Below are 26,808 nucleotides of genomic sequence, written 5' to 3' on the forward strand. Positions count from 1 at the left end.
ATTTAAAAGAATCCAGATCAGCACCTACTGACCCACTTTATTTTAGTGGCCAGCAGAAGGTTGATTCCTTAGTAGCAACTACTACTAGAAAACAAGGGTGGGCACCACTATTTACAAGCAAATTCCAACCAGATAAGGAAAGCAAAAAGATGTACACTTCTGGGAAGAGAATAGCAACTTTGACTTCTCATGAGGTGAGTATTACTAATGCAACCGCTCCCATGGCAAGATACGATAGGGACCAATGCGATGAAATGGAACAATTTACAGATCAGGTAGCAGAGCCAACTAGATCAGCAATGTTAATAAAAATAGCAGAGGGGGAAAATATATCCAATGCTATGCTGTGATTAAAAACTGGATGCTGCAGAAACAGCGGGCAGAATTATTACAGGGGCAGCAATCCTAAAAAGATACACTTGGGTTTGAGTGTCTGACTTTAAACCTGAGGCACCGGCCAACCTACTGGGCAAATCAGTCAAGGATGATTGCCTATTTGGGATAGCTGTGGAGGAAGCTTTAGAAAAAGCAAGTTAAAAATATGACACCCTTAAAGGTTTAAACCTGATTTCAGGGAGATCCTTCCCATAGAGAGGACATTTCAGAGGTAGGTAGCCCTTTCAGAGACAATCCTACATGACACATTGCCAACAACACTCACATCAGGGCAGCCTCACCTTTCAATGCAGCCACAGCCAAAGGAACAAGTGGTTTCTCACCCATGCACCATCCACATAGAGGAAGAGCCTACAGCAGAGGACTGGCCTCTAGAGGCCCAGCCCTTGCTAACAAATGACTACCCAATAGCAGTCCTCTCCCATACAACTCTGGTAGCAGGTCGCATACAAAAATACACCCACATATAGGAAGGGATAACATCAGACAAGTGGGTCGCAAGTACTGTAAGGAAAGGGTACTGCATCAAGCTTTTATAAAGAAATTGTGAATTACCCAAAAGGATAAATACCCTCAATGATAAAATTACTACTAGAGGATATACAAGAACTACCTACAAAATCAAGCATTAGAAGTAGTACCAGCAGACTAGGTAAACACAGGAATATATTTGGTTTACTTTTTAGTGCAAAAAAAGGACAAATCAATAAGACCAATCCTAGATTTAAGACCAGCAAACAGATACGTCATACCTCAAACATTCATAAAGACAACATTGCAGGAAGTCATGGTGACATTAGATCTGAAAGATTCATACTTTCACATTTCAATGTTCCAATGTTACATGAAATACCTCCTGTTTAAAATACTGAAGAAACACTACCAATTCAAGGTACCCAGTGTATTCACCAAGGTGCTGCAGTGTTATGCTATGTTATCGATACTTATAAAGTGCATTGGTCGCTCAGATGCTTCATGGCGCCATACCCTAAGCAATGTACGCACTGACTGAGTACCCACAAGAAGCTAAAAAAGAAATGTTTTCAAGGCCCCCCGGAAAGTAAAATAGACCTCAATCGCACATAGTTGAAGCGGAAGAGAATTCCAAGCCTGTGCCACAGCCACCAAGAAAGCACAGCCTCCAACCCGAGCGAGCCTACACCTAGGAACTGAGATAGTCAAAGAAGACTGGCAGCGCAGTGCTCTTGGGGGAACATAGGGGCAACTCTTCACCTGAAGATAATCTGCCCCTTTTTTGTAGAAGGCTCTGTGCAACAAACACAGAGACTTAAACCTCACACGTTGTTCAACTGGTAGCCAGTGAAGCTGCCATAGAATGGGTGTCATATTGGCACCACGCGGGGGGCTAAGAACCATTCTAGCAGCCATGTTTTTCAGCAGCAGTGCAGCCAAATAAAGTGCATTACAATAATCATTTCCACTGATTACCAGATAGGAGATGACAGGGGCCTGAAATTTAACAGGAATAAAATGCAAAACCTTGCATAGGGTCCGCAGCTTGAAATGACCCTTTTGACAAGTGGCTGACACATGATGTGACCAGGATAAAGAACACATGATCTTGATGCCTAGGTCTTTGACCAATGAGGCAAGTGTGGGAAATGTGAGAAAACTGAGGGTATTCTCCTAAGTTTATCTCGGGAATCCCTTATTCCGGTGGCCAGGGAAGAATGGACCCTTTAAGAACCCAACCCTAGGAGTATATGGAGGAAGGATCACCTGGGTAGGGGGACCCAGGGTTACGCTCAGGGGGAATACTCCAAATGAGGTACAGTATTAAACTTGGGAAGAAGGAGAGGAGGACGAGATCCCTAAAACATTTGTAGGCTGTACCACATCTGCCTCGCTCACATCACATCTCTCTTGCCCAAACCCAACAACCCTGTTACATTCAGATATTACCTCTCCCAGAATCCCTGTTTTACTATGTCGTCCCCGAATACTCCCAGTTAATCTCTTTCCCGTCCCTCTAATTATTATTTTCTGCACTCCCAATCTGATCAGACAAAACACTACCATTCCCACAATCACCCTTGTTAATTTCAGGATAATAATCCTGGTCATTCCCATTTGTTCTACAAACCCTACCAATCTCACCCTTCTGAATTTACCAACCCCCCTAGGATGAAGAATATAATTTCTCATGACACTGTGGGATCTATTGACCCACTCTGCTATACTATGCAGCCTCACTCTGCTAGCTATGGTGCGAGAAACAGTAAAATGTCAGCAAAACCCTTGTGCGTGCCAAAACCTCCAAAACTGTGTTTTTCAACACACAAAAATATGGCTTTACAACCTGCCACCCATGGTGCATGTGTGGTGGAACAGAGCACACGCTGCAGAAAAAGTGCCAGTGGGCTCCATGACAAGTAAACATAGAGTGCAGAGGGAGAAGCAGTGCTTTGCAAGTGAAACTCCAAAATGTGCCTGTAAATGACATTTACTTTGCTGCTGAAACTTCAAAATGCCTATACATAACATTTTCCAACACTCAAAATCTTGCTTGGTGCTAAAATACATTTAATCTAATGAAGGACTGTGAATTATAAAAAAAAAATCTTTGTGCAGCCACACTGGGCTACCTGTGAGTGACAGCTCCTGTCAAATGGGTTCTCCCGATTAAACGCTAAGGTTGTCTAAACCAAAGGTCTGCCGGATTAGCAAATATAAAAGGACTGTTGCTGAAAGGAACACGGATCTCAGTTTTTTGATCCCACAGGTTTAAATCAAGAATTTAAATTTTACATGTTATCTGATGCAACAAGTTTGTTTCATGCTGGATTGCAGGTCAAGAAATTAAGAATTAACCTAGGCTGGCTGGGCCTGCAAGGGGTTGACAAACAGGTTTCTACCCAAGGGGAGGGCATTGCTCTCAGCAGATGCTCACTGACACATGCTAATTGTGGGGTAGGCCAGACTTGAGTTTACTGCCAAGGACTGAGCAATGGCCAAATCTCCAGGCCAGGAAATTGACGTGTGAAGAGGTCACAAACTAGGCTTGCAGAAGGAAATCCTAAAGGTATGGGCTGCTCCTTGCCTCCAGAGACAGACAAAAGGCTGACCAATTGCTTCTAAAGAATATGTAATGAACATTTTAGAGATGTATAACTCGCTATCAGAAGTGGTGAAAAATATAACGGGCAGATTTGTTAATCTAATTTTTGGCCCTAAATTTGAAAAGTTGGTGCAACTGTGTAGCATATTCTGAACAGGAATGGCAATATATGTGGTTTTAAGGGAACTGTATTTATGCTAGAATTGTTAAACTTTGCACACCCATTCCTATGGTAAACACGCATATTTGTGGAAATGTGGCAACATTTTGGAAAATGTTTTCATGGCGAAATGGACAAAATGCTGCAGAAAGGTGAAACAAGTTCTCATAGCTGTGGGATTTTGATGAATATATACTCCATAAAATATGTAATCCTTGTATGTGATTTTTGTAGAGGTTACAAATGTATAAATATGTACTTAGGACAAAATTCGATTTTGATACTAGTGGCTAGGGGAGGTTTCTAAGTATTGTAACAATCAAGCCATAAACCTGACATGCTCTGTCTTTGATCCAATCACCCAGATGCAAGGTGGAGATGAGGCTCTGATCCAATCCCATTTCACAGGGGCAAGTTTAGTTAAGCCGGCCCATACACCCATTTGGTGATGTCATTTGACAGGATAAATAGGGACATCTGACAACACATACACACACTCTCTCTTCTGATTCCAACAAAGCATTTTGATCTAGCATTAAACATCCAGCCTTCGACATCCTTCTAGATCCAGATGCCAACCACCATTGCCAAGCAGTAGCTGAACCATTTTCAGCTAGGCCTCAATCCTCAATTAACCCTCACAACTCAGTGAAGCGCTGTGGTGGGGGGAAGCATCCTGAAACTATCTGGCTTGCCACCATAAATGCTTGCCTGATGAACTCGCCCTCCCGCTGATCTGAAATATCCAGGAACAAGAAGGGCAGATCCCGTGCAGTTCCGGCGACCGGCCTAGCTGATGTGCTGTCTTTCCCTGATAGACGCGATCTAATTGACCAGAACTTTGACGGTCCAAAAAGCTTAAATCCCATTGGTTTGTGAGTATTAACAGGACGCTAGAGAGCTATTGTATACCTTGCCTTATCTTGTTCCACCCTAATCTCTGAACCATCCTTACTTTCATAGCCAGTAACAGTGTCAAAATCTTTAGTGCTATCCTATCCTGTCTATTTGCTAAAGCATTATTTTCATAGTCATTTTTATTTGTGTAACTCTTATCCATAAATCCCACTTTGAATGGTTGGACTGGATCCGCTGCGGAAGGCGCTGGGGATCTGTTACTGAAGTCATGAATCAGTCTCAGAGCTTACTTCGTCCCAACCTGGTTGTCTAGTTTGAATGCTCTAGTTTTGAGTAAAAGCATAATCCATATTTTCTGGTTTTAAACGTAAGTTCTTGTTCAAATTCACGTATTTATTTTCGAAAAACACCTTAGCTAGCTCAACAACTAAAAACTGCATCACGGAACAGTGTATTTGACCCGTTTTTCTTCAATATCGCATAGTCAAAAGTTTTCCGTGAATTTGCGATTTCAGCCAAAGTACACGTGTCTTTTGCCCATTTCAAAGTGCTTTTTCCATCCCATCATGATCTGAAGTGTATATTGTGGTTCATATTATCGCCCATGCATGTTAGGACATGATTAGTGTGGCTTTCTTTAGAATTTGTCTCCATTTTAGTATTTTGACCATTTTGCAGTATTTCACCAAGCCATTTCACCTGTCATTTCAAAGTGTCATTTGCCAAAATAAGGTTTTCTCTCTTGTGTGGGAGGGAGGATTGCCTATAACTATAGACATCGTATTTCATTCCCGAAAACCTGCTGATTGCTCATTTGTATTTAAACAAAACTTTGCAGGGGGAACATTAACCTAAACGCTATCTGTGTGCAAAACAAGACTGTTATTTTTCCCTGAGTTTACTATTTTGCCTCCTTATAAGTAAATTAAATTGCATGACTTATATTTCTGAATTATATTGTCACCCTTTGGGTGGTTACTGCCCCTTATACCTATCTATAGTAAACCTATGTGTGATTTGAATATTAAATAAATAAATAAATATTTACCTTTGCAAACTAGCCTGATTCCGGGTTCATTGTGACCTGGGGGGTATTTTGAGAAGGGTGTGATATGAGTGGTATATAATTCAGAATATTAAACTTATAGACAAAAATAAATAAGGGTTTCATTTGTGCACTACATGCTAGGTGAGACTAGGGTGTGTGCCTGATTGAAATCCCTTCCAACAACTCCCCGTTTCCCAACACAAACACTTTTTGTAAACCACAAAAGACGACGGGCAAACACCAGAGCTGTTTTCGTGACAAGTCCCAACACAAGGATCAGGCAAAGTCAGGCAATTGACCAGAATCACACACACTTGACGGCCCTTTTCCTTCCTCACAGGGATAAAAGCACAATACGACCAAGGCACACTGCACAACGAGAGAGCTAACTCAGCACAGCAGTTAAAGAGGAGAAAGATGGTGCAAACCGAGAGGTTGAAAAGGAGAGAAGCAACCTTGCCATTTTTGACCAAGGCCCGTAAAACCTCCACGGAAGGAAATGTAAGACTGCGAACAATAGCCAGCGTGTGTTGCAGCAGAGACCAACGGTACACAGGGCCCTCCTCCGCTGATAACCAAGCCGGGGAGAAACGCCTGCCACTGTGGTACCGGTCTTGACTCAGGAGACAAGAAAAGCCAAGCGGTTCATCACAGCCGGTGATTTGAGGGGAGAGCCAATAAGAAACCAAACTGTTTTGAACAAAAGTATCAAACGGCTAATTGAAGAAAGTACAAAGAACTGTTAATACAAGTTCTTTTTCAATTTTGTTTCTTCCAAACCGGCCCAGGCATGGCCAGAAACCGGCCCCACTCCCCAGGGATGATTTGGCCCAGCCACGGGCCGAAAGGCCGAGGGGCCAATCCGACGCTGGAGGAGGCAGTGAAGGGCAGCTTGAAGGAGAGAGCTGCATCTCGCCTGCATAACACTGTAAGTGAGTAGAGAATGAGGAGAACAGGTGGGCCAGAGGGGCAAGGTAGATCTTAAAGAGCCACAACGAGTGGATAGAGCCTTCAGGGATGGCGCAAGTGGAGAGTGTGATAGGGGAGAGACCTCTCTATTGTGGAAAACAACAACACACATCCATGAATATATCAACACAAGGATAGGAAGGAACTACATTTAGAAATCACAGTGCGGCAGAGCTTTCTGACTCAAGCTCCTCTTTAGCAATAGGAGAAAGTAAAATCTGCGGAGACACAGAACTTTGCTAATGAACAGCTGGCAGTAGTTCTTAGGATACGAAGAATCCACACGTATAAATTGGAGTGCGACATAACTCTCCGACCGGAGCTGCTCCTTGTCAATCAATAATAGTAAAATCTGCACAGACACAGCACTTTGCAAAAAATCAACAGGCAGTTTTACACTGCCTCGGCCAACCGTACTAGTGATGTGACGCACTGTAAGCGTGCGCAGCACCCCGGTTGTTCGGGGCAACAGGACACTATTTTGGCCTGATAAGCTATACATGCTTAGCAAGAAAGTGCTCAAGACAGCTCACTGGTGAGCCATGAGGAGATGGACACATCTCTACATATGAGGTAAGTGCATTCAGAAATAAATGCAGCCCTATAAATAATGAATCTACACAGATTAAAGGTCCTTAGACCTTGGAGTAAAGGCTACATTGCACAATAGGGCTGCACAGATCAAACGTCTTGATAACCAAATAGGAAGTCTACACTAAGACTGAAAAGAAACCCATCAATAGGGTAAGTTAACTATGTGAAAATGAAACACACATTCAAAGGCCAGGATAGTTGCAACTAATGGGACAACCGCACTAACAGCCCGGTCATCCCCCAGGTAACAGTAAAAGAGATAGAAGCTGAAGAGTAAGACAAAAAAGGAAGCACATGAGGAATTACATGTACAGAGCAAGGATAGTACTACAGCAATTAGGACGCAGTGAGCCAGAATCTCAGACTCATTTTATTTTTTAGCCTTCGAATTTATTTAAATACATTTTAACCATACACTAAGTTGACATGCAATCTTGGTTGCCTATCAAGGTCACCACACAAGACATGGTCCTGAGGAAGGTGGCAAAGCCTTAGATCCGGTGAAACATCAATATAAAGAAAAGATAACTGACGTATACCTGGTTACTAATGCATTGTGCTTTGGGTTATTTAGTGGGAGTCACTTCACTTCACAGAGTGATTTAGAAAAAGTATGGCTGTGGAAAACAGCATTGAGGTTTTTAAAAGCGGTTATGTGAGTTTTGTATTGCTGTTTTAGTTCTGCTGGTGTGAGAGGTCGATTGAAAGAAAAAATCCAATATGTCGCTATAAATGAATGCAAATAATATGTCAATGAATAACTAATGCAAATATCAAGAGAAAGGAAGTGAAAAGAAAATAAAAAAGGCGTGTATGTTTGGCTTTTATAAATGAATCAAGAGAGCTTTTGCTTCAGCATTCAATGCAGTGTTTATATACACATTGAAACAAGTTAGACAAAGAAAAAATACATGTCGGGTACAATTGTGTAATTAAGGGGAGAGAAAAGGGCCCAGTTGAACCTGCAAAGGTTGGTCAAAGAGGAATGAGGTCAACCAGTCCAGTGCCAGGCCTGTGAGGCCAAGTGTGTCACCGAGCCGATTTGTCAGGGTGGCATGATTGACCATTTTGAAGGCAGAGGAAAGATCCAGAAGGATAATAATGGATGGAGAGTTGGAATGGAGATTAGAGAGCAAGTTTTCACGGATGTTCAGGAGAGCAGTTTCTGTGCCTGTGCCTGCTATGAAGCCAGACTGGTGGTCATAGAGACGACCAGCAGATTCAGTGTGTTGGATCAGTTGGGAGATGGTCAGCTTCTCCAGGTGTTTTCCCAGGAAGGGGGTAATAGAGATAGGTCCCTGGTCACATTGCCACAGTTGCTCGAGTGATACATAAGCCAGAAGATACATTTGGCAATGTCTTCAGGAGTGACATAGGATGTTTAAAGGGGTTTTCCCACAAAATTGTTCTTAAACAAGTGACCGTCCCAGTAACATCTGCATTTGCAGCACTGGAGTAGTGGCTGCTGGCACTGGTGCAGGTGCAGCATGGATCCTGCTTATGTCACACTGTCCTCCAGTGATGGCGAGGGAAGCTCTGCACTCAAGGCAGAGTAGCCTAGACCTTGCTGCCAATGTGGTGGGGGAAGGAGTGCACACTCATAGCAGCCACAGTCTGGACCTCACCACCATGAACTGTCCAAAACATGCCATCAACAGTGGCTGGAAAATAGAAAAATTATTGCTGCCAGTTTTGGATCAGCAGTGCTGCTTACTTGCTTCTGCAAAGCTAGACTTTTGTGTCTGTACTTGTATTGAATTGTGGTGCTTTTTGGGCACTATGTCAGGGTTAAAGCAGTCTGACTAATATGCAATGTTCTATGTTAGCATGATTTATTGTTACCTATTTTCCATTTGACACACTTGGATTTATTGCACAATCATCTCTAAGCTCATTACTAACACTTTGGAGTGCTGCCATCTTGCTATTGCGAGACCCACACATTTTTCTGGTTGTACCTACTTCTTAATGCACTTACATCTCATTCAGTGATATGAAGATGGTGGTCAGCTATCTAGTGTTTCTTGCCCTTGTGGCTTTTTTAGAGCTCATCATAGCCCTTGACCTTGCTTCCACTTCCTTTTTGTGTATGCTGTGGTTAACAACGGTACTTGGTCTGTGGAATGGTGAGTTTGTGGCGGGCAGGATTATTGATTTCTATTTAATAAATAATTCTGATAATGGGGGCAGGGGATGGAGTTGGCACTTTTTTTGGGCAGGCCCAGATTGATTTTATTCAGTTCTCTTCTTGGATACTATTAATGATCTCATGGGGCTCCTTACTGGGGTAGATAGTACATATAAGAGATATTAGGGCTATTTGTTTTGTGGAAGGCAAGCAGCAGAAGTTATACCATGGACAGTCTCACTGTTGTGAATTCATGCTTAATGGACAATGGTTGAGATTTTGGATCATTGATGTTTTGGGGAATGTGGTTGCTTATTCAGTTTTGTATAGAGCTGTGCGATGTAGCAACTGTGGAGGGTCAGAAGAAGGAGAGCGAGTACAATTTGCCATTTTTGATCAAGTTTTCTTCAAAATGATAAGAAAAGCCCTCACTTTCCCTAGCCTATGGATTCCCCTACTTAACACAACTAAATAGGGTGCTCGTAGTTGTTGTGAAGTCTAAATGGAAAAGTCTGTCCTGTGTCCAAAACTAAGCTGCGCTGACCCTAACACGTACTGCGTAGCAGGCTCCCCTCCCTAACCTCGAGGAGAGGCTCCCTGAAGCCCTGAAGTATCTTGGCTAGGGTGGGAGGCAAGAATTACTCAAGTATGGCACAGGACTCGGGGAAGTACAAATAGAAGGCTTCTTTTATTGTTGCAGCGTACAGGTAGGAAGATAGTCAGGAGAGTAAGACAAACACATCCTGCCAGTTACGGCTCCCATGCTGCAGTCCCTAACTGTCATCCTAAGAACATTCGGGTCCCTGTTAACATTCCAGTCACTCATACGCTTTTGCACACACTCATACCAGATCAAGACCAAGTCACAACACACCTACCCTCCTAAAAGAAACAAACAGAAAGAACATTCTGGCTCTCTCCAACAAAACACCAAACTAAACAGGACAGTAGATTCAACATCTCAAGAAACTAAAACTCCCTTTGCCACAACCTGCCACACCTGAGAGCACTCTGCCCACCAAGGGACAAATGTGTCCACACAAGGATACCACCAACTGCTAACTTCCACAAACCCTCTAAATGAAAACGTTACTCCTTTTGTCTGGATATGCCACCCAATGTCTAGAACTGCCACTCCTAGCACACCCTCACTCCACCGACAGAGACACCAACTATGTACTCGGGAGCGACCACTCTAGCATTCATACATTCTGTCAAGTCAAACACAATAAACTAAGCCAATCACCCATGATATCACACCACCAAGCTGACACCATACACATTCAAACCTCTAACACCTCCATACCAATCCATCCAATAACTAAACCAAACTGATAAAAACATCTAATACCACCTCCTCTCCAGAAAGAAAACACAGAAAAGTCAGAAAACGACAGGAGAGCAACAAACTAGACAAATGGGCACAAAAACACAAATGTAACCGTAAACAAAAGGTGCACTACTTAAGCATGCAAACTCAAGATGCCCATTCCTCAAGCCCGCAAGTATAACATACAGTATAACGCAACCAAAAATTAGAACGATAACCATACCACAAAACAGGGTTCAGCTACTCGTATGAATTGTGTCCACAGGCAGAATTGTAAATAAATACCATTTCAACAATAATTTCATAAATTCACCAACAATCTCTAATATCTATTTGTGTCAATCCATTTCGATTACAACACAAACCCTATTTACTCCAATAAATTGCGAGGACATCTCAATTGTAAAAACATGTCCAGAAACAAACTGTGGCCCGGCTCCAAAATGAGATCACTGCGCCAACCTAAAAAACAGAGTAGCTCAATGCCACATAACGTGTCAAACACTCAAACCGGAAAAGGTGCATGAGGCCAAATGCTGTGAATAACAAATAATACTGCACAACAATTGTGAGTGGCCCAAACCTAGCTAGTTTACACTTACAACACTCTGTGCTGCATACTCCAATTACTTCTGACCAAAAATATAGCACTTCAGTGCCATAAATCCCACAATACATCATAACAGTCTTGGGAGGATAGCTCAGGGGCAATGTGCTCTCCTTGGAAACAAGACTGGTTCGATCCCCGGGTCTGCGCTCAGAAACCACTGGGTATTAAGCGCGTTATAAATAACCAATTACAATTACAACCCCAAAATGTCTTGCCCACTCTGTGCTCATTTCTACTTATACTCATGCACACCAAGTGCATCAATATATGCAGTATCTATATCATCCCGCATACCAATGCTTTCTTTACTTTCAGTGTTATGCGGATGACACACATCTCTCCTTCAAACTTCCCTCCTCTGCCTCCTTCTCTTGGTGCATGGTGCGCTGCTAACTATCTCTGTCTTAATGCCAGTAAGACCGAGATTCGTCTCATTGGAACCCCAGCTCCCTGCCCTTCATGGGCACCCTCCCCTCACCCTCATGTGTGGCAAAAAAACTTGGTGTCATCTTCGACTCCTCTCTCCTCTCCTCACATCACAGACCTTGCCAAGAAGGCCCACTTCCAGCTGCACCTCCTCAGAGGCATTATCGCTTTCCTCACCTTCTCCCAGAAACTCAGCCTCTCCAGAGCTCTGGTCATCTCCAGGCTGGACTACAGCAACAGCCTCTTCCTCGACCTGCCTAATTCCTCCCTTCGCCCCCTTCAACTAATGCAGAATAGCACTGCTAGACTTATCCTTGGCCTCAAACCCAGGGACTGCATCTCTCCAGCCCTAAAACCTCCCCACTGGCTCCCGGTTGCTGAGAGGATCATGTTCAAGACCCTCTGCATCAACCACAAGGCTTAATCTCTCTCCCTAAATACCTCCCTGCTAAATCGCTTCGGTCTTCTAGCTCCAACTCTCTGCAGATGAGATGTTTTTCCAATCATAGGGCGGGGGTATATCTCTCTCCTCCACAGGTGGCTTTCTCTAGAATCCCCTCCCTGGCCCACTCAGACATGAGCTAGATCTCCTTAAATTCCTGAAGCTTCTCAAGACTCTGCTTTTCTCGTCCTCCTTCCTGCTCTCCCTCCCCTGCTTAAGTCCCCTTCTTGACGAGCCCGGTTCCCTAAGATTCTTACAGGGCAACATGCCTTCCTTGACCAGTCCACCACTGCACTTGGTCTCCACTGACCCCCTTCCTGCACTTGCCCTTTCTATATCCCTCTCTCTGCACTAGCCCGGCCGTGCATGCACCCTTGAGCCCTTCCAGCCACATTCCTCACACTTAGCACATGGACCTTCTTCCTCTGCATGCTCTGCTTTCCCCTGGCTCTGTCCACCTGGCCTACCCTGGCACTCGCTTAAACCTTAGGTCCTTCTGCCCTGACCGGCACTTCTGCCCTGATCGGCACTTCCCCTCCTCCCGTGCACTTCTTGTTACTGCACTTACAAAATCTGAATTTTACAAGCCCTAGTAGGACCATTTGTGTTATTGTCACGCCTGTACCCCTCACATTTTTGGCTTATGTCTTGAAACACATTGTGTATAGGCACATTATAAATAAACAATACAAAAATAAATAAAAAATGTTCTCAATTTCACAACATTTACACTCTAAATGCCTGCAATTCTATAAAATTATATTAAGCGCTCAAATCATTATACCAATGCACTAGGCTTCAAGTACTATTCGCAAGATCCTAAGCTGTAAGTGCATAGTGTCTTCTCTCCCTTAACTGTAATTTGGGATTTCTTTAAAAAATGTAGTTATTCAGTTAATAAACATATTGCATTACTCCGCACTAACATATCCACATACTACCAGCATGCTTCACACTGGTTCACACTCAACACTGCATACACCACTTTTAAACATGTACATCTAAAGTGTTAAAAAATGTCTATATTCATCAATTAACTTGCTGACTATGCAATATCCAATTAATGCTCACATGTTATTAAATCTCCTGCACCCAACTTTATGGCATATTACATCCCCTTGACAATGTATAAACTCAATAAGCTACCACAGTGTAAATATATTTAAGCAATAAGCCCCGAGCTGCTGGGGCATTACCGAGCCAAGTAATGCCCTGGGGCCCATAGTTAACTTAACGAAGTCCCCAGGGCATTACCTGACTCGGTAATGCCCTCATGGCGAGGGTCTTATTCCTATTAATAACCCAGCCCGCAAGACCGGGGTACTAATAGCATTTTTGTTCTGTTCCGAAATGCTGCAGTGTTTCGGAACAGAAAAAAAATGTGTTTTATAAAATGGCAGCCGGGGAAAGGAAAACAGAGCCTGTTTTCCCTTTCCATGGCAGCCATCGGGAGCAGACGTGCTGGGGACAGAAGTGTTCCCAGCGTGTTCGCTCTCCAACACAGAGCAAAACAAAGATGAGTGGGGTGGGAGGGTAGAGAGGGAATTGTTTGGAAGAGTGGGGGGGAGACAACACTTACCTGTATCCCCAGCAGGGGAGGATGGCAGCCTCCAGCCGTGTGGTGGCTCGGAGCAGGGATTACGCCGTTCCGAGCCTCCTCATTGACTGAGGGGCTGCCACACCTCCCCGCCGGGGATATGAAGGCGAGGGATTCTGCATCGGGTAACGCCCCGGCGAGGGCCAATCAGATTGTGGTTTACATTCTGATTGACCCTCGCCGCATACTAATTCCATTTCTCGCTTTAAATGTTAAATGCCTGAAAGCTAAAACATTTTAAATGCCAGAATTACTCAAACACTTTCCTTTCAAATGCATGCGAGAGTAATCCCTCCACATTTCTTCTCCTCCTATTACAAAGGCAGCCCCGCCTGCCATTGAAAAGGAGGTAAAAAGGAAAACAGTCACTGTCTATACATAATGGCACACACTGTTGGAAAATAAATAGGAAAAGGAAATTAAAAGGCAGTCATCTCTTTGCGTCCCTGCCAAAAAGCCACAACTGCTATTTCTTCAACTTGGGGTCAGCCGCGTGAACGTAAACCCACAGTAGTACAAAAGCACATTATATATTTCCCTTGCTGGCTTCTCTCCAATCCTTCCACAAACCCATCAAGTACACTGTAAATATAGTACCTTAAATACTGTGAGATATCCATGCCATTGAAATACACGGGCATCCGACGTTGTGGAAATCTTTTTCACATTACCGGCATACTTCAATGCTTTTTGCGACGCAAGATTAACTTCTTCTGCATTCCAGGGCTTCTACAACAAAGGCACATCATGACAACACCACAGCGCCGTAGGGTGCTTTTCTTTGAACACCCTTGTCATAGCACGAAAAACTTGCAAACACTGTTAGCTGAGGCATTCGAACTTCCAGCAATCCCCCTCAGCGCACAAGATGACATCACCAGTAGTAACGCTGCCACTGAGCTCGAAAGAGATCCTGCTCCATAACCTCTCCAATGGTCTTCTCCTCCTTACACCACAGGCTTGTGCTGCACCCTGTTCTTCCTCCAAGGGCAACTTCTCACTCACCTCTACACATGCCAACAACTTCAGGAAAGGGGTCGGCACAGCGCTCCGTTATGAAAGGTGGACTCCCATTTCCAGCAGTCAAATGGAGCGTGCTCTGCCGCCACAACTCCAGTGTACAGGTAGGAAAGTAGTCAGGAGAGAAAGGCAAACACATCCTTCCAGTTAGGGTTCCCATGCTGCAGTTCCTAACTGTCATTCTACGAAAACTCGGGGTCCCTGCATGGTCTAACATTCACTCCATGCATTCCATAAACTGTCCAAACCCACAGAGAGGTGATATAAAAAGCATTAGGTTTTACATACTAATTGTGGTACATTATTCTTATGTGTGCAAGTGTAATGGTGTATTTTACAGCAGCTTGTATTTCAGAATATCTGTTACTATGTTGTATCATACAACATATAACCAGCTATTCTCAAATACAAGCTTGTATGCATACAGAAATTCATTATATAGATATCCAGTAATGATGGAAAAATATAATTTTGTCATACTGTTACTGGCATTCATATGTGTTCATCCTCTTACTAACGTGGGATTTTAGGCATTATCTGAAAGGGGAGAAATTAAGCAAAAAAATTACTTTTTACCACTTAATTAATGAAACATTTGTCCGACCTCCAATGGGTGTCTGCCTCACCGGGTCGCCATTGCTTCAGCTGCTCAAAGTTGAAACACGTAAAATGCTCAGGTCACAGAATAGCACATAATATTGCATGGAGAAAAATGCAACAGAAATAGTTGACTAAGTTTATTATTTACAGAATGGTATTATCACAACCAACAACCATAACATAATGATCTGATCTGATCAACAATTAAGCAAACTTGGCATTCTGTGGACTACGCGTGATCTGGTCTAAGTCCATCCTTTTTCCTATAGGGAACACTCCATCGTCGTGTCTGGCGACCGGCCCCTACCAAATTGAGAAGGAACGATTTAAATACCTGGGGATACACATTACAATGCACCTTACTGAATATACTACTCTGAACCTGTCCCCCTTGATGGCAAAATTTGCAGACGACACTCACCACTGGATCTCCTTGCCGCTGACACTGATGGGTAGGGCGGCATTGTTTAAAATGATCGCCCTCCCGAAATTTCTATACGTCCTGCAAAATGCGCCATTACATATCGACCACCGGGAATTCCACAAAATCGAATGCACCCTGCAAAAGCTGCTCTGGAAAAGTGGCCACCCGAGAATTGCCCTTGCGACCCTTCAGAGGTCTGTTTGGGAGGGGGGGGATCGGGCTGCCCAGGATGCAATCATACTACTGGACCAGTCAGATGGATGTAATAAACGACATGCTTCACGGTGAAAGGAGTCTCCCATATCTCAGGGGCTTCCATTACAACACTACAATCAAACCAATAGAGCACCTCTACAGAGACTTGGACCGCCCTCCAAATCTGACATGACATCCCACATAACGAGAATTTGGAAGGAAACGCTTCGATTCTTGGGCTGGGGCGGGAAAACAACACTGGCCCAGCCATTGTGGAACAATTGCAACCTCCCCGAAGTACGGAAACTGCCGAAAATGGCCCGAACGGACCCAGCGAGGAATCTCCACTGTTGGAGATGTGGTACAGGAAGACAACCTGGCAACATTTGAAATGATGCAAGAAAGGTTCTCCCTGCCGGACACGGAAAGGTTCCACCACATGCAGCTAAATCATGCCTGGACAGCCCAACGACGGACCATACAAGATCTGCCCGAATGCTCCCCGCTTGAACGAAACATAGTTCTGGATCGGGTGGAGCGGAAGGTCACCTCCACCATGTACACTGTAATAACCTCCTTCGCAACTTCAGAGCTATCCGACCTGAAAACAAAATGGGAACGAGATGTAGGTCCCCTCCTTCCGGGAGACTGGACGGAGGCCCTGATGTACCCGCGTGAAACCACCATCTCCTTGAGACTCCGACTCGTCCAGCTGAAGATCCTGCACCGCACCTACTACCCGAGAGTAGCACTCTTCCGATGGGGCAGGGCCGTGGAGACAAAGTGCCTACGCTGCAAGCGAGACGAAGGTACCTTTTTTCATATTCTGTGGGAGTGTAGCAGTGTTCAGTTGCTCTGGCAGAAATGCTGCGATAAACTGTCTAACATCCTGGGAAAGACGATACAGAGGTACCCGAAACAATTGCTTCTGGGGGTCTCCAGGGAAACTGACTTATCTCGATATGAGAAACTGCTGTGGTCAACCGCACTCGCAGTCATTAGGCGGAACATTGCACAACTGTGGGGTTCGGAGTGCACACCCAGCTATGACCAGTGGGTCACGGACGTGGACATATGTGCGGTAATGGAGCACCGGGTGTACAAAGCAAGAGGGTGCCCCCATAAAGCAGAGAAAATATGGAGAAGATGGGAGGAGGACAGCTGATGGCCGAGGCCGACCCTGCATCCACTGCGACTGTGTGAGACCCATTGAAAGGGAAGTACTAACTCTGTTAAGACCGCCCTTTGCCATGAAATCATCCTATGAAAAAAACGATGGTCTGTCGGACCAAGGTCCCTGAAGCTGAGTTTGTAACGGTTAATGCTGTTTTCTTTTGATTACATTGCTCTCTCCCCCCCACATCCCTGCCTTGACATTTTGCCCCCCTTCTCTCCCCCTTCTTCCCCCCCTCCGCCCTCCCTCACCCACTATGCCCCCTCCCTGAAATGTTGAGAGATGTTTGTAATGATGTTTAACTTTGAAAATCAATAAAATCTTTGATAAAAAAAAACAATTAAGCAAACTTCACATATCACACTGTTCTGTCAAAAAGATCACTGCCACCTATCCATTCCTAACATGTAAATAGATTGAAACACTTAAATAATTAAATGAAAGTATAACCCACAAAATAACTGCAAATAGCTCGTAACAGAACAACACAACTGTCAATCATTTTGAAAGTTTGTATTTTTCAGAGAGGCAAATGTATCAATAGTGCGTTTATTGAAGTCAGGGATCTCTTGAATGAGTTATTTGTCCATGGACAGCATGGCCAAAGATTTGAGACAATCCTCAGTCATTGTGTTTCTCAAGAATATTTTAACTTGCTTCAGGGTGGAGAAACAGCGCTTAACTGTTGTCATGGGTGTAGTGATCAGAATTTCTTAAGTGCATTGTCACACAAAATGCTTCTTCAAGATTGTTGTCGATGAACAATTTTAATAAAGAAATTGCCCCCTTGCACTACATAATTCCTGTTTCTCATAAACAATTGAAAGCTCAGTGCACAGTCTTTCCTTATTTAACATGGGGTACGCTTGGACAGTTGCAGTCAGTGCATCGTTGGGAAAGGACTGCTCATGTGTTTGAAATAGTTATCTATGCAACAATTTGCCCCCCTCCAAGTGTTTAGTAAATGCAAAGCAATCTTGGGCTTGTGTAACTATGATGTCACAAACTGTCAGTGCTTTCACGTACCCTGCCAATGCACTTGATACAAGTTGCAGTAGCTTTCTGTACATACACAGAATCAATGTCTCTCTTCTGAAGCTGGTTATATAGAATAACAACATGGGGCATTACGTCGTTGAACAAAAAAAGGAAGAAAAGGAACCCCTTCTCTTTCAGAGTTCTAATGAATCCCCGGGCCTCATGCACAGTAACTCCTTCAAAATCAGCCAGTTTTTCAATGATCTCAAAGCATCTACGGAGTGCGCCTCTATGCTGATATATGGCCTCTACTACCCAAATAGGCGAGCTCCAGCAAGTGCGAGATGCTCTTGGAAGTCTTTTTATCTGGTACCTCATCTAGAACTTTGGTTCTTTTTGGACAAGAAAAAAATGCATAGAAGCCAGAGATATCAGTAAAGAAAATTCGAACTTCTGATATTTTGTAAACATCTTCTTCCATGACGAGGTTAAGCTGGTGTGCATAGCAATGTACATAATGGGCATTTGGAGACACTTCTGCTACTTTCCTTTGGACTTCACCAGACACCCCCCTCATTACACACGCACCATCATATGTTTGCACAATTACTTTATTTTTGTAGCAATCTTCAGGGAAAACTTTGTCCAATTTTCCATTATGGCAGTAGCAATGGTTTGCGCACTAGGGTCTTTCAGATGAGTAAATCAATAAAACCTTTCAACAATTCTGTATCGTTCATCAATGTAGCGATAGACTAGCATATATTGAGTCTTAGTGGAAACATTGGTTGTATCATCTGCCTGAATAACCACATAATCTATGCATTTTAACTGTTCTACAATGATCTCTCTAGTGACTGTGAGCATGCATCATGACCACGTAAAGCTAAGTCAAAAGCACTGCAAACACGCACACAGGTGATTAACTTTGACAAGATGTATCGGTTTTTATCCACATCCTCATTATGCTTCATCACGCTCTGGTGAAAGGCATTGTCCAACTGTTTTGCTATGTTTACACTTCACAACATGCGCAGCTGTAATAAATTCTCGATATGAGATTTGCATGATTCATGTCTCTTGCTCTTTTCTGACAAATGCTTAAGTCAGTGACTCCTGTTTTTGTCCATGCTGTTTCACCTCTAAACAGCAAACAGGGGAGGCAGAACAAAGACGCTTAGCAATGCTACCAGTGAGCCATGTCTTCTTTTCATACATAAACCATGGAAAATGTGTGTGTGTGTAGGCCTTTACCCTATCTTTAGCAGACTGTTAATTTTTTTTAAATCTGGCCGATTAGGCCCTAGCCATTTCACCTCCAGTTTTTCACTGTGTGCGAGTCTGGAAAAGGATTTTATGAGCAAGTGATCCACTGAATTCATTTTCTGCAAGCGTGACACCTGTTAATTAGCAAAATATGGTTAAATTATTTATATGTGATCATGTAGTATTTGTTCAAAGGTATGCTCTTTCATAACAGTGACAGAAGTATCCTTTCTCGGTGGGAGGCACAGATAACATCCTCAATTATACTTAACTCAGCTGCACTAGTCATTGACCAGTACAGCAGAGTTGGGTGTAATTGCAAATGTTATCTGTGCATGAGTTAACCTGCATGCCCATTAGCAACTGTGACACCAGGCACACATTAGGTATTGCAGCTTGTATTGCAAATGAGTGTTTATGGAAGAAATTAGGCAAGTTTGTTCTGTTAATACTGTTCTAAAAACTTTTTTTTTTAAAATCAAAATGATATAGTTTATTTCTAAACTTTTCATTTATATATCAAAGATGCATTCAAAAGTGATTTCATTCTCTTTTACTTCAATTACTTATAGTCAATCTGCGTCTGTTCTTATCCTTTTTCAGGTATTTTGTTTATCATTGTACATCAACATGATGTCGTTCCAAAATTGAATAGTCGTAAAAACGGCATTATTATTATTGCCCAGCAAAATCTGGGCCCAACGTTCTTCTTGTTTCATCTGTGTATTTACGGTCATAAACATATCCTTAAATAGATTACACTTCTCTATCAGTGCTGGACATTCCATTATTATATAGTGAATTGATTTTGTGTTTCCAGTTTTTTGACAGGAGCAACGAAGTCTAAGGTTATTAGAATTTGCTTTGTTTTTATCAGAGGTTCTCGTGTTGGTAGCAAATTAAGGCGCAGCCTCAAAAAAGTATCACGTATCTGTTGGTCTGGAAAGAGCGTAAGATATCTTGGAAGTTGGTTAATTGCTCTTATCTCGTGTTCACAATTTAAGTCCAGTTGATATTGTGTTTTCCGTCTTAATCCAGTGGTTTTGCAGAATCTGCTTTTTTGCATATTGTGGGGGTTGCATTAACATTCCAATCGTTATACCTTCATCCTGTAGTTTTTGTTCTACAACTCTTTTCCATTCGTTTAGAGCTGTGTCATTGTATGCATTTGTCACTTTCCTATAAAGGTCGAGATGTTTCCATATTACAATTGAGTCTAGGGACTGAGTTGTGATTTCATAGCGGATCCGTGGCATGGGGTATGACGATGGTAATGTCAAAACAAATGTCAAAACATTTCTCTAGAATAATGCTTCCAATTGCTGCCATATTGACCCTTCTAGTTTGATCATAGCCTCACTTCTGTAGGTCAATATTGCCACTTCTTTTTGTGTGTAGAATGATATTACAGGCTTCATGGAGATCTTACCATATTTTTGGTGTAAAAATGCACCTTGTCGGGCTAGGGAATAGGATGGAACAACAAAAATGAACCTGGGCGAAATGAGATCAGAACATCTGTACACATTTAAACAATACCAAGTCTTGTCAACAAAATATATATTTATTTATAAGCAATTTACACAAATATTTATTGTTCTCAACATCCACCATTCATTCCATCATTCATTCACAATCTCACTATACATGTCAATATTCCACACTTGTGGTACTAAGATCACCTAGAACCAATATATTAACATACATTTCAACACCTCTTGGTGATTACAGTAAGTGTTAATACAAAAACAAATAGCATATTGCTTATTTGCTGTAACTCAACATATGTTTCGGTCGTCACAATAGGCCCCTAATGAAAGCCGGCAAATATAAGCGACCTTCTTCAGGAGACGGATGGTTCTGTTGCAACCACTCCGAAATGTCAAAAGGTGGAGGATGTCATCAAACCTCAATCTACAAACAAACAATATACATAACATCAGAATTCCGATCTCTTATTTGTTTAGACACAGATATATCTTGTGTGTATATCTCAGTTTATGTGTATACAGATTGGCACTCACCTCCACGGGCTAGGGAATAGGCCTTAGATTTAAGGTGGATCAGCCATTTTTTTTCTACTCTTGACTGATTTATCGAGATGCCAAGATATTTCATTGTATTAACTTTGGAGCAGTTTATTCCCTTGCAGAAAAAATGATGGTGTTTTCCTTTTATTTGTAGAAAGCTTAGTTAAGGTCAGGACTTTTGTCTTTTGCGTGTGGATTTTCAGCTCGTTAATTTTCATGTATATTTCCAGCTTATTTTAACTTATTTGGAGCCCTCTCTGTGTTTTGTCCAGCATGACTATGTCATCGGCATGCATCATGCACGGGAGATGAGTTGCATTAAGGTTTGGTGGATTAGTGGTTGATGCTTGGGTGTTTTCCTCAAAATCTGATGTGTATAAAATGAAAAGGGTAGCGGCTAATGGGCATCCCTGTTTGAGACCATTCCAAGTTTCGATCAGAGCCGTTATGACTACATCCTTTGACATTATGACTTTTATGGTGGTGTTAGTATAAAGTTGTTTTATAGGTTCCAATATGTCTGCAGGACATCTCCATCGCATCAGTTTGTCCCACAATGACTGTCTATTAACCATTTCAAACGCTAACTGGAGATCGATGAAGGCTTGCGAAGACTTGGATTTTTTTCATTATTGCTTCTTGTTTTATTAGATTCAGCAGAAATAAGTTGATGTTAGTACCAACTTTTTTTGTCTTTGTGTATTTGTCGCCCAAGTAGTTGGTTTTTTAGGAGGAATGCCACAAAAAACTTCCCTAGAGGATCCAAAAGGGCTATAGGCCAGTAGTTGCTGGGATTCTTCCTGTCGCCCTTCATTTTTTAATGTAATCTTTTTATTCATATGTTTGAACAAAACAAACCATATGTCCGATGGCAGATATCATGTTGTCCCATACATTTGATCGTACAATATGTAACATCCCCCCAACATTCGCACCACCCCAATTGTGCAAGTGCAGGTAGCAAAGTCTACATCCAAGCGAGTGGATAGCTGGTACATCAGCTGTCATCCACTTCCAACCATCTACACTAGACTGTGGTCAGATAATATAGGAGTACAGAGTATTTTATGTCATATCTTCCCCGCTGTTCATAGGAGTATGTCTAAGGTGCCAGAGAGCCATAGGTATCAGATGAAGGCCTCCACTATTTCACTAAACCTGCCAGTGCGAGCCAAAGCCACCGTCTTCCTGAGACTGCCTTGTTCTGCATCGCAGATCCTAGATGATAACCCCAACCCTTGTTGTTTTTCCGGTGCAGTCACCAATTTCCAACCCAGCGAAATAGCCTTCCGTGCAGAGAACAACAGGCTGTGTAAGTGTTGCGCGCTGAGGAGTCCTCATGCCATTCCTCACTATTAAGGCCAGAAATCACCGTCATGGGTTTCATGTAAACATCACAGTCTTTGATTTGTGATAGGCATCGCAATTCAAGACCCATACAAATTTGTATGACTGGGTAAGACCAAAACATTTGACCAGCAGATCCTACCGCCCCACATTGTACCGAGCAGTAAAGAGAGTTCGATAACCCCATAGTATGCAATTTGGAGGGTGCGTAGTATGTTCTTTGTGCAATCGTATATTGCAATCTTAGCATTTCTACGTGTTTTAGAGTGTATGACACATTCTTAATCGTGTCAAAGGCATCTTGTATGTCTTCTACGCATAGTGATGTTTTAAAGACTTCAGCCCAAATTTCCTCCAATGTCATATTCCTTTTGAGATTTTGTGGTGAACAGGAGTCACCTCAAATTTTTGAAGTCTGGGAACTCTGATGTATCTCATCCAAATTCTGTCTCCCGCAATGATGGTTCCCTAACCCTAGACTCAGCAGTGGTAAATATATGTAAGACGGATTGCAAGGTCGTATAGACCATCCAGTCATGGCTCATGAGGCCCAATACACCCCTGGCATCAGAGAAATTGTTGAGTCGTCGCTCAGATCCATAATGCTTATGTCATTCAAGGCAGTGGTTTGTCAGCTATGTATCTTTATGGGAGACCAAAGGACAATAGTGCTCTTAAACTGAACCACAGCGGAACATTGTGCACGTGAGATCCTGTCAGTGTGCGCACTCTGTGCCAATGTATGACTGTGGGTCCTATGATAGGGTGAGTCTTTTTTTTCCAACTTTTATTTACAGTATTTCCATAACAGAAAGTAAGACAATCAAACAGAGATAAAAATTACAAAGGAAAATCACAACTATTTACACAGGAAAATGCATAAATCAAGACACATAAATCAAAAAATGATAAATCAGAAAACTAAAACCTACCCCACCCTCTACTCAACAACTTCAATGCACAGTTAGAACAGCTGCAAAAATCTACCCCATATCTTCGCAAACAAACTCAATTTGCCAATTCTCCGATACACCACCCGTTCCATGTTCGCCAGATCATGCATCTCAGATAACCATGTCCCAATGTCCAATGTCCAATGACAAAGCATTCTTCCAATTTCTCAAGACAATTTTTTTACCAACCATCACTCCCCAGAATAACCACACTAAAGTCCATAAGGGGGAGACCAACAATCACCTTGCTGAGTATCCGTTCAATCTCACCCCAGAACAATCTCACCTGCCTACAGTTCCACATTAGATGTTCTAACATCCCAACCTCACCTGAACATCTCCAACATTCCGCATTATCCAGCAGTCCTCTTTGAAACAGTCTCTCAGGCGAACAATAGACCCGGTTCAGAATCTTTATCCGTCTCGAACGCTCCGTCAGTGCCAATGAACACAACTTCACATTCATGCACATGTTTTGCCACAAATCCTCAGTGAGATCCAGCCCGAGTCTCCTGCCCCATTCCTCACGCAAGGAATTTTTTCCTTGAAAGCAAGACAAAAGTACTTTATATAGGCGACTGGCCAGTCCCCCATGCAGTCACTCCAAATTCACTAAAAAGAGATCAATCTCAAGTGTCTTCTCAAAATCCACAACACCAATCGCACGTTTAAGCTTCACATAGTCAGAGGCTCTAAAGTTTTCAATACAATACCGTTGTTGCACTACCCCTGCAGTCATCCAACAACCATCACTAAACAGATCAGCCACCCACCTCACCCCACCTAAAAACCAATCCACCCAAAAGATTACCTTGCCGTCAGTTTTGATAGCTGAATTCAGCCAAACCGATGCGCCAGGCTCCCTTAAAGCATCCACACCCAAAGAGCGACACAACCCCTTCCAAGCGTTCCTCAAGCCACCCATCAACAGATCATTACCACAACTCCACCTAGAGACTGAGGTCAACACAGCCCTTGATGAAAGCGGCCCATTGAAGCTAGTTTCTGCCTCCACCCACACATCCTGTGATTCTGTCACAAAGGGAACCAAGAATTCTGAAAAGAAAGCCAGATGATATGCCCTGAAGTTCGGCACACCAAGACCCCCCTTATTCAATGGCAATTGTAATTTCCACAATTTCAGTCTCGGGGGCTTCCTGTCCCACAAAAACTCCTGAATCAACCTGTCCAAGTCTTTCCAAAATGTCATAGGGAACATCAAAGAAACCATACTTAAAACATAATTGATCCTTGGGGCAGACACCATCTTTAAGGCATTCACTTTTCCCAACAAAGAAAGATTCAAAAGACCCCATCCCTCAAGATCCGTCCTTAAACCACTACTCATCACCCGTGCATTCTGCTTAACCATGTCACCAATCACCGGAGTTAACCAAACACCCAGATATAGCAATTTATCCGGGCACCATTTGAAACCCAAATCCACCACAAACTTCCTATCAACCGAAATAGTCAAAGGCATAATCTCCGACTTCAGCCAATTAATTTTGTAACCAGAACAAAGATGGAATTCAGCCATCACATCCATCCGTTTCGTTATAGATTTCTTAAGATCACTAAGGACCAAGAGCATATCATCTGCAAACAACCAAACCTTCTGCGTCATCCCCCAACATGAATGACCAACCACATCCTCAGCCTTCCCAATAAACTCGGCCAATGGTTCCAAAGCCAACACAAACAAAAGAGGCGAAAGGGGGCACCCTTGCCTGGTCCCTCGCTCCATACAAATCCTCCCCGACCTTACCCCATTGGTGACAACCTCTGCGTAGGTTCACAATATAATAGCTTGATCCAGGAGATAAACCTCACCCCAAAACCCATCTTGTCTAGCACTGTGTAGAGGAAATTCCAATTCACCCTATCAAATGCTTTCTATGCATCCAAGGATATAACCGCACTATCCCCTCTCTGGTCGCCCGCCCTTGATACAATATTCAGAATCTGCCTAATGTTGCTTGATGTTTTCCTACCCTTCACAAAACCAGATTGATCCACATGTATCACTGTTGGGAGCAAACGCTCCAACCTGCAAGCCAACGTCTTTACCAAAATCTTATTATCAACATTAACCAGACTAATGGGCCTATAGCTCGATGGCAGAGTATCATCCCTCCCTTCCTTCAAGAAAACCAAAATCAGTGCATGCCTGGTAGACTCAGGAAGCAATCCTATGGACAACGACTCCTCAAACACATCCAACAACAATCGAAGAGCCGAATCCGGCAGCACTTTATAAAACTCCACCGGGAACCCGTCCAGCCCTGGGGCTTTCCCAGAGTTCAGCTTACCGATCGCCAATTGAACCTCATCCAGCGAAAAATCCACCTCCAACAAATCCGAATCATTCACGCCAATCTTAGGCAGATCTACTTTCCCAAGAAATTCCATACCATCACCTGACACCTCCGGTTCATTTTTGTAAAGATCTGCATAGAAGTCCCTAAAAATTTCATTTATCACACCTGGGTCATAACCTATATTGCCATCCCGAGTCCAAATCGAAGGGATAGACCGCCTGCCTCTCGTTTCCTCAACCTATATGCCAACCACCTATCACACTTCTCACCCTTCTCATAATAGGGGCATTTTAAATAGAAGCTACACTGATCATTACGTTCATCAATGAGCGAATTCAATTCTCTCCTCACCCTTTTAAGTGCACCCACGTCCTCCTCACTAACAGGATTCATCATCACTCTCCTCGGCAATACGGTAAGCTCATTCTCCAACAAAGTCTCCCTGTCCATGCTTTTTTTCCTCAGCCCACTCGACACACCAATCAAGTGGCTACGTCTCGTGCATTTCAATGCCTCCCAAACCACATTCGGACGCATCACTCCATCATGATTACACTCCACAAAATAGTCCACTTCCTTATGCAATGTCTCCAACACATCATCCTTCTGCAGTAATGAAACATTCATCCTCCAAGTTTTATGTGTATTCCGGGCAAACCGCAGCCGTAATTTCAAAATCACATGCGCATGATCAGTTATAAGGATGTTACCAATCGCACATGTTTCACACCACTCCGTCATCCGACCAGCAGTCAAAAACATATCAATTCTTCAGTACACAGAATGTGCACCCGAGTAAAAGCTGTACTCTCTGGCTAAAGGATGTTCCAGCCTCCAACAGTCTTTTACATTTTGTTCCATCA

At 43.0% G+C, this 26,808-nt stretch overlaps 1 protein-coding gene and 1 long non-coding RNA gene across 7 annotated transcripts in view; one reads left to right on the forward strand and one right to left on the reverse strand.

The window, feature by feature from the left end:
* LOC138545415 (uncharacterized) overlaps positions 1-13,700 on the reverse strand; it is a 76,159-nt gene extending 62,459 nt beyond the window's left edge. The window contains exon 1 of the long non-coding RNA XR_011290817.1: positions 13,620-13,700. This is a non-coding gene — a long non-coding RNA (uncharacterized lncRNA). The remainder of the gene's footprint in view (positions 1-13,619) is intronic.
* The window catches only part of LOC138545302 (FRAS1-related extracellular matrix protein 1-like), a 1,530,918-nt gene that overhangs the window by 1,175,676 nt on the left and 328,434 nt on the right, over positions 1-26,808 (forward strand). The gene's annotated exons all lie outside the window — the stretch shown is intronic.

The sequence above is a fragment of the Ambystoma mexicanum genome, chromosome 1q (genome assembly GCF_040938575.1).
Source record: "Ambystoma mexicanum isolate Mex_15411 chromosome 1q, UKY_AmexF1_1, whole genome shotgun sequence".
Classification (NCBI taxonomy): Eukaryota; Metazoa; Chordata; class Amphibia; order Caudata; family Ambystomatidae; genus Ambystoma; species Ambystoma mexicanum.